The sequence below is a fragment of the Myodes glareolus genome, chromosome 20 (genome assembly GCF_982192425.1).
Source record: "Myodes glareolus chromosome 20, mMyoGla1.1, whole genome shotgun sequence".
Classification (NCBI taxonomy): domain Eukaryota; kingdom Metazoa; phylum Chordata; class Mammalia; order Rodentia; family Cricetidae; genus Myodes; species Myodes glareolus.
In genome coordinates this window covers 38,578,918-38,596,858 of record NC_142045.1, presented here as the reverse complement: position 1 = coordinate 38,596,858, position 17,941 = coordinate 38,578,918, and the positions used below count along the sequence as shown (strand labels likewise).

At 37.9% G+C, this 17,941-nt stretch overlaps 1 pseudogene; it reads right to left on the bottom strand.

Moving 5' to 3' along the window:
• Positions 1 to 7,209: 7,209 nt before the first annotated feature.
• On the bottom strand, positions 7,210 to 10,379 carry LOC148118801 (platelet-activating factor acetylhydrolase IB subunit alpha2 pseudogene; annotated as a pseudogene).
• Between the last annotated feature and the right edge of the window lie 7,562 nt (positions 10,380 to 17,941).

Genomic DNA, 17,941 nt, shown 5'->3' with positions numbered 1-17,941 from the left:
AATATTTTTCTGTATCTGTGGGTGGTCAATTTTCGAGAAGGTTCCATGAGCTGCAGAGAAAAAGGTATATTCTTTCCTATTTGGGTGGAGTGTTCTATAGATGTCTGTTAAGTCCATTTGATTCAATACCTCCAATAGGTCTCTCAATTCTCTGTTTGGTTTCTGTCTGATTGACCTGTCCATTGGTGAGAGAGGAGTGTTGAAGTCTCCTACTATTAGTGTGTGTGGTTTGATGACCGTCTTGAGTTCTAGAAGAGTTTCTTTTACATATGTGGGTGCCTTTATATTAGGAGCATAGATATTCAGGATTGAGACTTCCTCCTGATGAATTGTTCCAGTTATGAGTATGAAATGTCCATCTCCATTTCTTCTGATTGATTTTAGTTTGAAGTCGATTTTGTTAGATATTAGAATGGCCACGCCCGCTTGTTTCTTAGGTCCATTTGCTTGGAAAAACTTATCCCAACCCTTTACTCTGAGTAAGTGTCTGTCTTTGTGGTTGAGGTGTGTTTCTTGTAAACAGCAGAATGTTGGATCCTGTTTTTGTATCCAATCTCTAAGTCTGTGCCTCTTTATAGGTGAATTGAGTCCATTGATATTAAGTGATATTAATGACCAGTGGTTGTTGACTCCGGTCATTTTTTTTTTTTTTTAAGTAGTAGAGTGTATGTGTTTTTCTTCTTTGATTTGTGCTTGTGAATGGTCGCTAGATGTTCGAGTTATTGTAGATCGTGTTGGGAATGTTGGATTCCTTCGGTAGTGCTTTTCCTTCTAATATTCTCTGTAAGGCTGGATTAGTAGCTACGTATTGTTTAAATTTGTTTTTATCCTGGAATATTTTGTTTTCTCCGTTGATAGTGAACAATAGCTTGGCTGGGTATAGTAGTCTGGGTTTGCATCCATGGTCTCTTAGTTTCTGCAGTACCTCTATCCAGGATCTTCTGGCTTTCATGGCTTCCATAGAGAAATACGGTGTAAGCCTGATAGGTTTACCTTTATAAGTTACTTGACCTTTTTCCTTTGCAGCTCTTAAAATTTTTTTCTTTAATAATTATGTTTTGTGTTTTTATTATTATATGGCGCGGGGATGTTTTTTTCTGATCCAATCTATTCGGTGTTCTGTATGCTTCTTGAACCTTCATAGGAATATCGTTCTTTAGGTTGGGAAAGTTTTCTTCTATAATTTTGTTGAATATATTTTCTGGGCCTTTGATCTGCAGTTCTTCTCCTTCTTCAATCCCTATTATTCTTAGATTTGGTTTTTTTATTGTGTCCCAGATTTCCTGAATGTTTTGTGAAGAGAATTTGTTGGATTTGCGGTTTTCTCTGACCAGAGCATTTATTTTCTCTATGGTATCTTCAGAATCTGAGATTCGTTCTTCTATCTCTTGTATTCTATTGGTTATGTTTGATTCTGTAGTCTCCGCTCGTTTACCTAGGTTTACCATATCCAGCCGGTTCTCGTTTTGTGTTTTCTTCATTGCCTCCATTTCAGTTTTCAATTCTTGGACTGTTTCCTTTACTTGTTTGATTGTTTTTTCTTGGATTCTCAGGGTATCACTCACGGATTTACTTACTTCTTCAAACTTTTTGTTATATTTCTCATCCATTTGTATACTCATTTCTTCAAACTTTTTGTTATACTTCTCGACCAGCTCCTTAAGGGAGTTATTCATATCCTGTTTAAGGGACTCTATTGCTTTCATAATGGCACTTTTTTCCACTTCATCTGGGTTAGAGTGTTCAAATCCTTCTGTTGTAGGGTCATTGGGATCTGATATTTTCATGTTGTTTTTCAGATTGTTGGAGGAGGTCTTGCCTTGGCGTCTGCCCATCTCTTCGATCAAATGCTCTCTATTGGAACTTCTGGTATCGGGTCAGGTTCCCTTGTTGGGCAGGGAGTTCACTGATAGAATGCCTACCTTTCCCCAAGCAGGGTATTGAACCACAGGCACTGCCTCTTTCCGGGATGCCCCTATAGATCAGGCCCAGTGTGCAAGGCAGCTGAGCTGGGGAAATTTTATGGGCTCAGTGGGAGGGGAGAAATATAGAAATTTGTACCTGGATGGAAGCTGGGATGGCAGGTGGGAGAGCCTACCAGGGTGGAAACAGCAGAGCAGGCTGACCTGGGAGTCTATGGGGTCGGGGAGAGTCCTAGCTCCCCCTCACCGGGCCCCTGTCGTGGGCCCGAATCAACTCACCACTCCGAAGGCCCTCTGGATGGAAGCTGGGATGGCTGGCGGGGAAGCTAGCAGGGTGGAGCCAGCAGAGCAGGCTGACCTGGGAGTCTATGGGGTCAGGGAGAGTCCTAGCTTCCCCTAGCAGGGCCCCTGTTGCGGGCCCGAATCAACTCACCACTCCGAAGGCCCTCTGGATGGAAGCTGGGATGGCTGGCGGGGAAGCTAGCAGGGTGGAGCCAGCAGAGCAGGCTGACCTGGGAGTCTATGGGGTCGGGGAGTGTCCTAGCTCCCCCTCGCTGGGCCCGCGGGGACCCGAATCAACTCACCACTCCGAAGGCCCTCTGGATAGAAGCTGGGATGGCTGGCGGGGAAGCTAGCAGGGTGGAGCCAGCAGAGCAGGCTGACCTGGGAGTCTATGGGGTCGGGGAGAGTCCTAGCTCCCCCTCGCTGGGCCCGCGGGGACCCGAATCAACTCACCACTCCGAAGGCCCGTTAAAAATTATTCTTGAGGTTAAACATAAATAACAGGAGAAATAAATGCTTCACTAACTTATTTTCTCAGCACATAGGAGTCAACTCTGTGTGATCATTCAGGCACTATTATATTCCCAACTCCCAGTAAGAAAATATAGCCTCCGATTTTCCCCTAGAGGCTTTGTTTTAGCTTTCTTTTAAAATTAAATTGCTTATTTTTAATTTTTATTTGAATATCTGATATCAGATTTCAAGTCAGTACACACATCCTGACACTTGAAACTGCATTTTCTCCTCAACACCCATTGCTGTTATTCTCTCTCATCTCAAGGAAAGTACCATGTCCAGTTTCTCAGGTTACAATAGCTCTAAGTTACAAGTTGTTTTCTTACTCTCGAAGTACAATACAGTAGCCAGCCTATCGTGTCTACAGTGCGAATGTATTCTTATAAATTCTTCATGTGCCAGACGAACTTACTCTCCGTACTTCATCAGTATTCTGCCTTTCTCATCAACATTCTTCTTTGCTAAATTCTATTTCCCATGCAGGGATGGGAAATCTTTTTCTGTATTTAATAAGGACCATCTCACTCCTTTCAGCCATCTTTCTTACTAGACTCATTTTAAAGTCCCATCAGTGTCTTTTTATACCCAACTAAAAACCACTTTATCAAGATGTAAACTTGCCCTTCACAGAGTTGTGATCTTTGTTGAATGTTTCCCCATCTGAACACCAACCATGTCCACCACTGCTCAACTTTGGAGACGGCTTTGCTTTCTATGCAGCTGCATTTTTTCTACACTCGCCATTCTTTCTCAGTACATCAGCTTCAAAGACCTCTAAAGCTCGATCCTGGGCCATTTCTGGAATTGATCTTCAACTTCTCTGTTCCTTGCATGGCTCTTTACGTGTCTGGTTTTATTTTGCCCATTGAAGTTTTACTTCAAAACACACCTCTTAGAGGCTTCTTCACCCTGAATCACTTAAACTCTAAAATACGCTTTCAAGTCTCTTTCATCCATCTTTTTAATTCTTTTCTCAACACTGATGATAATCAGAAAGTATGTTTATATTTTCTTTACAGCCTGGGAGTTTAGAGTTACCCAGTAGTGTGTGAGTAATATAAAAGCAAGGTCCTGGCTCATTCATGATTTATCTTCTAAACACAAATGAAAATACTCTTGCAAAATTTGAAGTTTTGGAAAATATTTTACCTTCTTACAGAAGACACTCTGATGTTCATACTTTATAATAAATTAACAATCTCTTTTTATTACAGTTAGTTCAACACATGGCCGCAATGAACATCTAAAATACCTATCTTTCAGAGTCTGAGCTGGAAGCATTAATTGCAAGAATGCAGTAGCAATGAGAAACAAAATAAGATCCAAGGAGAGGTTAAAATGCTCATAAGGATTCGTTTTGAGTTCAATATGTCATGTGTTTGTGATTTTATTCACATATGTAAGTGATTCTCTCAAACTTATCGGCAAAAGACATTTAAAAGAATTTGAAATAATACTGACTTTTTATTTAAATGGATTTAATTTACTGATACTTTTTGAATGAAAACAAAAATAAATAAAATCCAAGCATTTAACTTCAGCAATGCTAATTATTAATTAAAAATTAAAAGCTACCACAAATTAATAACAGAAAAATTCTTTTAGTTATTGCTACATTACCTATATAATAACATATATGCATATTTTATATTTTGTCTTTAGTTAAAAAGTATGGCAAATAAAAGGTCATTTAACAAAGGGTCACTTTTTTTTGAAAAAGGGATAGTTTTCACTTATACTACACTAAAATCAGCAAATGGACTTAAATATAATAGAGAGAATACAGAATATGAATTCACGGCAATTAGCCTACTTGAGTTTCATCTTATAAAGGAGTTTGTCATTTTGAACCTTCAACTCCAAGACATTTTTGGAAACTATTGTCATAGAATCAAGAGGCTGTGGATCAGGTATTGAGGAATGCCATTCATAATCCCCATTCTCTGGAAAATAACAAAGAATGTTGAGGACTGAGACAGTGCAATAGTGATTTATGAAAGGGTTTCTTAGGTAAGAGCAGAAACATGGGAGCTTAGTAAAAAAGCAGTTTCAAACAGTGATTACACTTTTCTTGATTCAAGGATAAACATCATTCTGAGGTCCAATTCCTGTACTTTCAAAAGTGAATGTTTACTTAAAATGTAGATGAGATTTCCATGAAAAAAGATCCAGATTTCAAAATAATTCCCTACTAGTTGTCTTCCAAAACCTGTGACCATTTTGATCACCCTTCTTAGTGTGTGAACTTCAATCTGTTAATAATGCTTTTGGGATAAGATGCAATAGAAAAAAAAGTATATGATTTATCTTAACATGGAGGCATTTCAATTCATTTCTGCCTTAGACTAAATTATTGTATTTTATAACAAATTGCTTAGCATACTGTATTTTTACTCTTCAGCAAAATGAAACTTTTCATATCAATGACCTCTCTATGTCATTGATAGTATCTTCACATAATTTTCTGATACTCTATTATAATAATGTATTTTCATGCTGCAAGATATTTATAATCTTCTAATTAGTTTGTGGTATCTTAGTGGAAAGATCTTAGCAATTTGTTTAACATTTCTTAAATTTATAGTAACATTAATTTCCTATATATTAACAAGGTTGATTTTATTTCAGATATTAGTCATTTATGTAAAAGTTTACTCTTTAAAAATCTTCTGTGAACATACAAAGATTAATGCATTCAGTGACTGACTGCCATTATCTCTAAAATAGTTACTATTTTCTCCTTTGACTATGAGAGTACTCATTAACTTTCTATAATCAATGAAAAAAATTAAGAGAAAAATACATAGTGGAGCAAACACCATTTAACTTACTCATTTATAAGACCTGTGACTGCACTGATGAAAGATTCTCTCTCTCTCTCTCTCCCTCCCTCCCTCCCTCTCTCTCTCTCTCTCTCTCTCTCTCTCTCTCTCTCTTTCTCCCTCTCTCTCTATCATTCATTCATTGTTTGCTTCTCATGCCAATTTTGTCTTCTTTCTCCTAGATACTTTCTGCCTCAACAACTTTGCACAAGGTGGGATAATCATTCCTTGAACCTAGACTTAGACTTGGAATGTAAATCATAGTTAAAAGTGTCCCATTGCTCAAAAAAGAAGACAATAAATGCAAGGTCATCAGATGTGCACACTCCCCAACAGGAAGATATAGATTGTTTGATACACATAAAAATATAAAGATAAACAAAGAAATCAAAAGTTAGGCCAAAGGCAGAAAATAGAAGACACCAAACTGATTACGTCTTTTAATTAAGTTTTATAATAAAGATGAAATAATTCATTTACTTTTTAAAATCAAGAATTAATTTGTAATGTATTCTTTGAAATCAAATATATCCTTATTAATACATAAAATAATTAATAAGTGGATTATTTAATTGATAAATGAAATTGAATAAACATATATTTTGGACTTTCTTATTTGAATATTCTCTTTCACCTCTTATCTGAGTTGAGTGTTCAAGAAGTGTGACATGGACATACAAAAAGTTTGAAACATTGTTGATTACTGGCAACTTTACAATATTAAATAAATATTTTAAAAATGAAAAAAAAGAGGTGTGACATGGAGGTGAGAGGAAACATGAAATGCAGAGCAAAGTTCTTTTAGAGTTTCGAAAATACTGTCTAATAACCCAATATCTATGACTTGAAATATGAATAAAAATATTATTAGAATGGGCATTTGATTTGACACTTTCCTAATACTTTGTATCAATTTTATGCAACAATAATTAAGAATATGAGTAAGGAACAAGGAGTATTTGATAGTTAGTCGATAGCTTTTCAATTACAAAAACATTTAATCTTTTCAGTATGTGGAGGCTTGGCCACAAAAGTCACAATTAACTTCTTAATTTTGCAAAACTGATGATGCTGTACACGAACAGTCAACATCTATTTGTCAACTTTACTTAGTGGTTAATATCAAATGGGAAGTTTTCTGTGTTCTAGTGATGCATTTTTAGAAAAATGTAAAGGTCTTCTTCGGTAGGTGCCCACAGAATGAGATGTTGTTGAGCGTTGTTACTCATTACTGCTGGAGTGCAATAGATTGCAAGGAATGTTGTCATTTAGGAGTTAATGCACCAGAGGAGATTTATATCTACTAGGCAGTACTTTAATTTTCAGAATGAACAGCATGCTTCATGAAGCTAATTCACATGTGTATTTTAAGTTTTCTAATGGAGCATGATGTTATGATAATTTCATTAAGAAATCTATTTATTTGGAAAATCATTCGGTGGGAAAATACAATAATACATCTACAGAAAATGAAGTTCCTATATTAGTTAACTAATTAACAATGTATTTACTGTCTTCAAGTATCACACAGCAGAAAAATATCTTTCAGTTTATATTTTCCCTATTGCTACTTACTGTTCTATGTTTGGCAAGCATCACCAATTGTTCACAATTATTTTATTCTAACATGTTTTTTTTTTTTTTTTTTTTTTTTTTTTTTTTGCATGTAAGCAATAGGGCTGAGTTTTATTTAAAAGGCTAGTGGTTCAAATACTATTGCTTGAATAGCTCTGGTAGATATAAAATGTAGTAACATCTGAGGTTTATACACATACGCAGGAGCTGAAGGTCAACTCATACGACTAGCTCATCCTTGGTCAAGAGAAGCTACAAGCGCATGCTGCAGGAGTGACCTAATGGATTCATTTGGACCATACTCCCACTCTGAGGAACACACAAACACCTGGATAGAAATGTTCTTTTCACACACAAAATTCTTGCTTAATTAGATCTCCTTTCTAAAATTATACCTCAGTTCAGAAAACAATGTCTTGAAAAACTCAAGAACTTGAGCTACTACAAAAATAAAAAGAAATTTGAATGTAGTAAACAATTTTAGTAAACACCATGTGTATTTTCCTGTTGCTAATGAAGACATGATACATTCACAAGACTATGCATTAAAATAAATTCCTACAAAGAGGCTCATCAGGAAAAAACACCATCCCAACTTCTATCCTTCTCAGTCAGGTGCAGGTCTCAGCACAACCCAGCAACTCCTCTAATAGCCCTGATAGCTGCTTTGAAAGCAGAGCATAAAGTCTAGATCATAGCTACTGAATATAACCATTAAGTAGAATCATGGAAGAGCACATTTAATGGGTTACTTCAACCTCCAACCTGGTTCAGTTTAAAATTTTTGAAGATCCAGCTTGTACAGGGTCTATATGTATACCAGACAACCAACAATCTCCTGTTCTCTCAATTGGCAGTTTGTGTAGCTCAAGAACAGACCATTAAAATCTTGATGAACACGCATTATATAAGGTGCCTTAAAAGTTAAATAAGCCACCTGCATGGTGGTGTTTGCCTTTAATCTCAGTCCTCAGGAGGCAGGGGCAGAAAGACTTCTGTGAGTTCAAGGCCAGTCTGGTATATACAGCAAGTTCCAGGCTGCCCAGAACTACACAGCGAGACCCTGCCTCAAAAACTAAAAGACAAACCTAGTTCTCATCTTTATTAAGATGGTGGAATAAATCCAGCATATGCAAAGTGGGGCAAGATGACATACGCCTTTGATCCTAGCACTGGTGAGGCAGAGGTAGGCTGATCTCTTGAGTTTTGAGGTCAACCTGGTAAACAGAGAGTTCTAGAACAGCCAGGACTACACAGAGAAAGCCTGCTTTCAAAAAACCCAAAAAAGAGAGAACAACTACTATGAGAGCAGCTTCACTGTTTCCCGTGGAAAAAGCCAAATATTTTTTTACTGATAGAATTTAAGAATTAAGTCAATTAAGAAACAAACAAGACTAGGGATTACTTCAGTGGCAGAGCACTTGCTTAGTATGTGCTAGGCCCTGGGTTTGATCCGGTACTGTAAAATATATCTATCTATCTATATATATATAAAATGAAAACAAACATATACACCTTAAGATAATATATAAAACTTGAAATAACATCAGGCATTATGGAATGGGAAACAATTAGGATCTCCTACTCCAAACGCTCAAAACAAAGGAAACCATAACAGGTGGGGGGGGCAACGACAATCAGAACTCTGGGTAACACTACACAGACCCTAACATCACAGAACACCACACAGAATGAGATATACATCAATAAGATCATCCTGACAGCAATGCAACTCCTAGATTAAAAATGAGTCAAAAGCTTGCAATGTAATTAAACCCACCTGCAAAGAGATGAAGGGGAAGCAGAAGAAAGGCTGCATGCATGGGTCTATTACAGACATGATATTCATTCAGCAGCATACAAATAATATCCCACAGTCCCCAGAACTTGTTTCACTGCTAGATTGAGGAATAAACTCGTTTGTTAACTATAGCATCTTCCATATCTGAGTGACAAGCATGTTTAATCTGATGCTATTTGCTAATAAAAATACTGAGGATACAGGAATCAAACAAAACAACACAACACACTAACTCATGAACCTTAAAACTGGACCAAAAATAAGTTTAAAGCCAAGTAGATGTGATAATTATCACATATGACATAATCCATAGAAAAAAGGGCCAAGAAAAGAATCTTCATTTTGTACTCGTGCTTGATGTTGTCCTAGGAAAAACAGTGATACTTCGACAAATGTGTCATATACAACAAAAAAAAATCCCCTTCTGGTTTTAAATGAATTTTCCTTGGCTAATTTTTCTCCTGTGCCAAACAAACCTTTATATACAGGACCAGTTTAAATCCCTCCGCCCCTTCAAACATTAGATACAAGCATCCAGGAACATTGTACAATGCAAAGTGCCTTAAGAAAGGATTCTGTAGTGCCAGTGGTGTAACTGATCTGAGGAAGCTGGGATGCTGTTAACACTGATGGGGCCAGTCAAGCAATGGTGGTTTGCTTCTCCTCCGGTGTTTCCTCCAGCAACTGCATGATCAGTTCATGGAGGGGTTTGCAGATCTTTGCATAGCCCCCTCCTGTGAGATGAAGAAAATCAAACATGTCGTGGCAGGAGATGGCACCGTCCGAGTGCACGAAGCCCCCGTCTGTATCCAGGAGCTGCACATTGGCAAGCTTCGGCAGGGAAACCTTGAGAAGTTGGTTCACCTTGGCATTCTTTTGTCTTAAAGGGTTGGGCTTCTCCCCTCGAGGTAACAGACCCAGCACAATGACTTTGGCCTGTGGCTGCCTTGTATTTATAAGCTGTACAATTGCCTCAATTCCACCTGCTACTTCTTCTTCTGTATTTTCATGGTTGTTTGTTCCTACCCAGACAACAATGACCTTAGGCTTAATGTTCTCCAGTTCTCCATTCTTTAGTCTCCATAAAACATGTCGTATTGTGTCTCCCCCAATTCCAAAATTAAGTGCATGAAGTGGAGAAAACAGCTCTCGCCAAATCTCGTACTGCTGCATCAACTGTACCATGGAATCTCCCACAAACAGCACGTCCGGCTCTTTGTCTTTACAGTCCAGAACAAACCTATTATGCTGAGACATCCACCTGTCATCTCCTTGAATATCTTCTGCTGCATGTGGAATAGCTGCTGGGTTCGAGTCTCCTTGGCTCATTCTACACAGAGGCAGAGGGTCCGTGCGGGCCCCCAGCAGCTGCGGCGTCGGCTGGTTGCGCGTCTGTCGCTCCCTTGGTCCCGGCGGCCCCGTTCCGGCGCGCGTCCCCTCCTCCGGCCCCAGCGCCAAGCAGCAGCGCCTCCTTATTCTAACATGTTGTGCCATTGTTTTTGTTTTATCTTGCATACAGTAAAAGAGAAATGCTTTGTTCTTTCTTTTTTTAAATTTTATTTTACTGATTTTATTCAGCTATACATTTTTCTCTGTCCCCTCCCTTCCTCTCCTCTCCACTTCTACCCTCTCCCATGGTCTCCCCATTTACTCAGGAAAGCTTGTCTTTTTCTACTTCCCATGTAGACTAGATTCATGTATGTCTCTCTTAGGGTCCTCCTTATTGTTTAGGTTCTCTGGGATTGTGAGTTGTAGACTGGTTTTTCTTGCTTTATGTCTAAAAGACACTTATGAGTGAGTACAAATGATGTTTGTCTTTCTGAGTCTAAGTTACCTCACTCGGTATGAAGTTTTCTAGATCCATCTATTTGCCTGTATATTTCAAGATCCTAGGAGCAAGATCCTCTTTCACTGTCATTTCATAAACTTCTTTATTTAGTAGGAAAACATTATTTAAGATCTTCTATGTTCATTGTGTTTCTATAAAGCTTTATATCCAGCATACTACAAAGCTCAGTCATATAATCAAAAAATATTTTATCTTCTCCAAATATTTAGATTTTAGTCTTAAATTATATGGGCTCATACTTCTCCAAATTTGTAGGTTTTTTGTCTTAAATTCTATGGGCTCAGACTTCATAAAAAACTCATAGTAAGAGTGAAAAGGTCATAAGGTGACGTTTGTCAAATACATACACATGCTCATATGTATGTGTGTATGTATGTGTGTTTGTGTATATGCTACACAGCTATTCTTTGGGTACATTCAACCTTTTATTTTTATTTGTTTTGCATATTAATAACAAGTATCTTTTTTCATTATACATACCAATCTGAATTCCCACTCCCTCTCCTGCTCCCCTTTCCTCTATCTAACCCTGCACCCCACCACCATTCAATCCATAGAGAAGGTAAGGCACATTGCTCTGGGGATGATCCATAGCCCTACCCACTACATCTGTACTGAACAAGGTAACCATCCAAAGAGAACAGTTTACTGAAAACCCAGTACAAGAAGAAGGGATGAATCCTGGTGCTCCCGTCAGTGGCACCCTAGTCTTCCCCATCAATACGACTATTAACCACATTCAGAGGGAACAGTCTGAACCTATGCTTGTTTCTTCCCTGTTCGTCTGGAGTTGGTGAGCCCCCATTAGCTCAGGTAGACTGTTTCAGTATGTGTAGCCATCATGGTCTTGACCTCTTTGTTCATAGTCTCATTCTTTCCATTTTTTAACTGGACTTTGGGAGCTCAGTCCACTGCTCTGATGCTGGTCTCAGACTCTGTTTCCAGACTGATGCAGATCTTAACTTCTCCTGCAGAACCTCCAAATTTAAAGTCCTAGTCTCATCTCCAGCTCTATAGAAAACTGCTGTAGTAACCTTCCACCCTGATCTTACCATCAGTGGATCACACAGATCTTCCTTTCTTAAATTCCCTTCTCCTACTTATTGTTTTATCCCAAACCTCCAGAAGTCCCTCCCTGAAGACTAACAGGTATCTGTGACCCATCTGCATACTATGAGAGATCATTATACATCCATTAGCATGCCTAAGATCAACAATCCAGTGACAGCTCAGGCTGTTGAAGATGTGGAGCAATAAAAACACTCATTCATGGCTGGTAGGACTTTAAACTTTTAGTACCACTATGGAAATCATTGCGCTTTTCCTCACAAAGATTGGAATCAGTCTAACTCAAGATCCAGCTATGCTTCTCTTAAACACATACATAAAGGTCATTTCATCCTACCATAGAGACACTTTCTCAAACATCTACATACCTGCTGCATTCATAATAGTCAGAAATTTAAAACAACCTAGATGTCTGTAAACAGAAGAACAGATAAAGAATGACGTATAAATTTGTACAATGGAGTATTACTCAGTTGTTTACAAAAACTAACATTACAAAATTCATATGTAAATAGATGAAACTAGAAAAAAAATCATCTTATGTGAAGTATCCCAGATCTAGAAATAGAAATAAACTGTGTATTTGCTTATATGTAGATAATAGCTATTAAGGCAATGATAATAAACTACAATCTATAGAATAACAGAGGTTAGGTATAGAATAAAAGATTAGAGGGAACAAATAGATCTCATTAGGTACTAGAAATAGAATAGATAGTTATGGAAGGATGTGGTGGCCAGAATGGGAGGAGCAAGTGGGAATGGGAAAGAAAGAGGGGACAAGAGTGAGAAAACCAGGAGAGAGAGAGAGCTTCAATTAAGCACTATTTTATGGGTTGTATGAAACCTAAAGCATTATATAAAATATAGAAGTATATAAAGGTGGTCGAAACGAATCACCAAATAATGAAGAGTCAGCATTCCAACTGGTCACTTCTTCTCACAAATGAAACTTCCTGTACAAGGACTGGGTTATTTCTAATTGAGTTGTTGGCCAAAGTGGTCCCATAAGAATCCCCAAAGTGTGCCGGCTCTTGCCAAGGCTATAGATTGCTCTCCACAACCTGGCATCAAGGTCCCATGACTGACAACATCATCTATGCAACTCATTGAATATGGAGACATCAAGCTCTTGCTTACAAAGAGCATTTACCCCCACATTCTAGGGTCTTTTTACAGGAATGTATGTACTCTGCCAGCCAAAGGGAATTGTGAACATTAACCCAACCACAAACTCTTTGGCCTACAATTCTGTTCTGTCAGTAAGTGATTCAAAGTCTATGGTGGCACAAAGTTTGTGGGCAATTATCCAATATCTTATCTGACCTAAGGCTCACTGCACAAGACAGAACTCATACTTGGCACTGCTTGGGTGACTAAGAACAAGAGACTAGACAAGGCACTTAGATTAAAATCGAATAACACTCTTCCTAGCAAATGGACAAACAAGCAAAAAGTAGCAATAAAATAATTGCTAGTGACATTCTGCTATACCCATAGATCAGTGCTTTGTTCAGCCATCATCCAAAAAGCTTCCTCCTGCAGCAGAAGGGAACAAAGGCAGAGATCCATAGACAGAAAATATGCAGAGAGTGAGAGACTGTGGAATAGTCCGTCTGAAATGGGATGTTTCCATAAAATTCCTCTTTCAGAGCTTAGGTAACCCCCATGGAAGAGGTAGCAGAAGGAGTATAAGAGCTAGAGGGATAGACCAAGAAAACAAGGACTTCTAAATCAATAAGATCAAATTATATGTCTTCATATTGATTGAAACAACATGTGCAGAGCCTTCATGGGTCTGTATCAGGTTCTTTGTGTATATATTATAGCTTTGCATTTTTTATGGGATTCCTAAGTGTGTAAACAAAGGAATCTCAGATTCTTATACCTTTTCTTGGGCTCTTTTCCTAATGTTTCTTTGATGTATCAGAACTTGATGTTTTACCTTATTATAATTTATTTTATTGTTATTTTTACTTGATTTTATTTCATCCTTTAGAAGCCTGTTTGTGGTATAGTGAGATAAAGAAATAGAGTGTATCCAGATAGAAGTGGAGGTGAGAAAGTGTTATCGAATATTCATTTAAGGTGTGTTACAATCATTTGTGCAATGCAATATTTGTCTAAAGTTACAAAGATGTGCTACAGTCTTTTATGTTGCATTTGTTTAACTCTGCGAAGTTGCGTTACTGTGCCTACCTGGAACACATGGTGGGACTAATAAGAAGCTGAACTGCCAATTGCAAGGCAGGAGAAAAGACAGGCAGTGCTGGCAGGCAGAGAAAATAAATAGGAGGAGAAATCTTGGAGAAAAGATCTAGGCAAAAGAAAATGAGGAGAGGAGGACTCCAGGGGCCAGCCACCCACCCAACCACACAACAAGTCATGGAGTAAGAAGTAAAGACACACACACACACACACACACACACACACACACACACACGTAAAGCCCAGGGCAAAAGGTAGACAGGATAATTTAAGCTAGGAAAAGCTGGCTAGAAATAAACCAAGTTAAGGCCAGGTATTTATAAGTAATAATGTCTCCATGTGTATTTATTTGGGGTCTGGTTGTGCACAGAAAGTAGTAGGGAGGGACTATGCGTGGGTTGGATTTTTTCTTTGGTGAAGCTGAAGGAAGCTCTCTTTTGGAAATAACCAGCAAAGAGGAATGTTTGTTACTTCTCCTCAACTCCCTGAGCTAGCAGATTTTTGCCCCAGCTCTGGACTCCCACGTCTACTGACAAATAGGATGACAGAGATTTAAAACCTGTAGTAGGTGACAGTGACATAGCTCATGCCTGCGGGAACAGAATGCGCAACAGGCCACAGCTGAGGTGTTGGACCACCGACAGAGAAGCAGGCCAGTAACTGCGGAGCCACACTTGCTGATCTCAACAGCAGTAGATTACAGTGTTGCCTCTGTGTCAATGGAATAACAACGCTGAGCATTAGATTTTATTTTATAGTCAGAATATTAACAGTGTAAATATTGAACCATAACCAGGAGTCAAGAGGCACCTATCATATCCAGGATGTGGAATGTTCATTGGAAAGGACTCTTAACAGTCACCTTTACTATAATAATGTATCAATTATACTTTCCTGTTGTTCTGAAAGAATATTTAAAAGAAAGAATTTAAGGGAGAAAATGTTATATTGGTTATATTGGCCTATGGTTTCAAAGTTCACCCATTACTGTAAGAAGGACATGGAGTCAATGCTGGCAGAAAAGATTCACTGTTACCCTTCATTGTGTGGAAACACACAGGGAGACAGCAATGATAAGACCTTCAAAGCTTCCCATCTAATGATCCATGTCCCAAAGAATCCATAACCTCCAAAACAGAGCCTTTATTCAAGGACCAAGGGTTAAAATATATTAGTCAGTAGGAAACATACTAGACTTGGATCATAAAGACTCCTTAGTGTACAACACCTGGGATCAATTTGTGAGTTCAGCCAAGTGACTATACAAATCCTGATTATATATTACAATACCAGTGAATAAAAAAGTCACATGTTCATACGGTTTTGCCTTAAAATCTAACTAAGAAGACAACAAGAAAAAAATTCAGGGTCAGAGAAAAAATATAATATTTTTAAATAAAAGCCAACAATTTTTTTGTTTTAAAATTTTAAAACTTTCATTTTGGTTTTTTAAGATAGGGAGATTAAAAAGACCATAAAAGTGGGTGTACAGAAAAATAGAAATAATCCGAGAGGAAATGTATGGATGAAATATATTTTTTTGTAAAAACTTTTAAAATAAATTAACTTTAAGCATTTTACCTTCTTTTACTATGAGTATGTTTTTCTGCGTTGGAGTTTGTACGTATGAGTATGGGTCCTCTGAGTCTATGGCTTCATGTGGGAGTGAGCCACTCAGTCAGTGTGCTGGGCATGTAATTCTGGTCCTCTTCAGGAGTAGCAAATGTTCTTAATTACTTACTGAGCCATCTTCTAAGTACAATACAGCTTCTGATTTATCATCAATTGCTATAGTAAATAGCCAGAATACAATCATATTGCAAACTCTGATTTTAACCACACATCAATAAAGGAAAGAGTAACAGGATTGTTCTGTAGAAGAGGATGTTTGAGGTCAAAGAATCTCTAACCCTGACAATGGACAGTATGCCCGTCTTGCCTCCAGAGAAATGCAATATGTTAATTTAAGGTGGAACGGACAGCTCTACCATTTATGCTGAGTTTAATTCCCAATCTTCCAAGGCTACAGGGAAATGCGTCCTTCACAGTTTTTTTTTCCCATTAAGTCTGTCAGTCAGTCACCAGCTATGTAGTGCATGATAGCCTGATACAAGTATATATTTATGACATTGATTTTTCTATCAGACAAGAGTCATTCTGGGGGAAAGTAGAAGAAAAGACAGTGGTGTGTTGAATTTTTGTTAATTCAAACACATAGCAACGAAGACAGAATGCTCTAGTTAGGAAACAGATTTACAAGGAAGCATACTCTCTACTCGACACAAGTCTAGAATGGGCCTAGTATTTGTCATGGTTACTCTTTATTGCAGAATTTAAAATTTCCTAGGAGACATACCTTTGGGCATACCTCTAAGGGCATTTTCAGAAACATCCAGCTGAAGAAGGAAGATGCATTCTGAATGTTGGTCATGCCATCTGTGGACTGGGGTCTCAGATTTAGTAAATACGGGATAAGGGAAGAAGCCGGCTTAGTATCTATATTTATGTCTCTGCCTCCTGAATATAGGGACAATGTGATCAGACTCTTCTAGCTTCTCCCACCATATCTTTTTTATTGTGAATAATAGAAACGAACAGCAAATATATATATTTATATTCATAATAACCAGTAGACAAACAACAACAAAAGCAAAAAAAAAAAAACAAACCATCCATTCTCAAGATGCTTTGTCAAGTATTTGGTCACATCAATTAGAAAAGAAACAAATGAATCATTCTTTCGTTCACATAAAATTAAAACACTCACAATGAAATAAAATCTGTGTGGGTACCACGCATGAATCATTTGCCTGGAAAGCTAGGTGTTCATTCACGTTGACTTTTGTTTGTGGAGGACTAAGAAGGGAGATTCTATTGTAACATCTATGATTTTACAGGGATGGTAGTGTATTTATTAATTATATGAATATAGTTTGAAGGCTTTGTGTATATCACATGCCATTACTTTTTGGCACCACAATTCTTTGTGAGGTATGTATCACTTGAAAAGAATGAATTCCAACTTCAGAGATATGTTCTAAGAAGGAAGGAGGACCTAGTGTACTTTCATAAGACTCCACCCCAGGAGAGGATCCATATACAATATTAAGGACTCCAATAAGTATGTTATGGTTGATTCAGTTATTTAAAAGGTGAAAATGTAAACAGGAATTAAAAAAAAGTGTCACTTCATCTTTTTTTAGTAAAACTACAGAAGCCTATGTTTTAAAGACATTAGAGAAATTCTTTTTTCCTTTTATATTTTATTTTACTACTTTTAAAAAATACCAATCCAAATTCCCACTCCCTCCACACAACCTCCCACTCCACCCCTTCCAATCCTAAGAGAGGGCAAAGCACCCTGCCCTGTGGAAAGTCCAAGGTCCTCCCTACTACATCTAGGTTGGGCAAGGTATAGATCCAAAAAGAATAGGATCCCAAAAAGCCAGTACATGAGAGACAAATCCCAGTGCCACTGTCAGTGGCCCCTCAGTCTGACCCAACTGTCAACCACATTCAGATGGACTAGTCTGATCCCATGCTTGTTCACTCCCAGTCCATTTGTGGTGTGCTCCCATTAGCTCAGGCAAACTGTCTCAGTGGGTGAACCCCTCATGGTCTTGATCTCCTTGCTCATACTCTCACTCCTTCCACTGTTTCGCTGTAGCTTGGGATCTCAGTCCAGTACCCTGAGAAATTCTCACAAAAACCGTTTGACTAGATAGAATATAGAATCTCAATAGTAAATGGTTTTTCAATGAACTGTATTATATGTATTTATCTAATGAGTAAGTTTAAGCTTTACATTGTAATGAGGAGAGTTTTATATTTTAATACCATTGAAGAAACATGGCTTCTTATAATTTTTATTTTTATCTCTATTTTTCCTTTATCTATG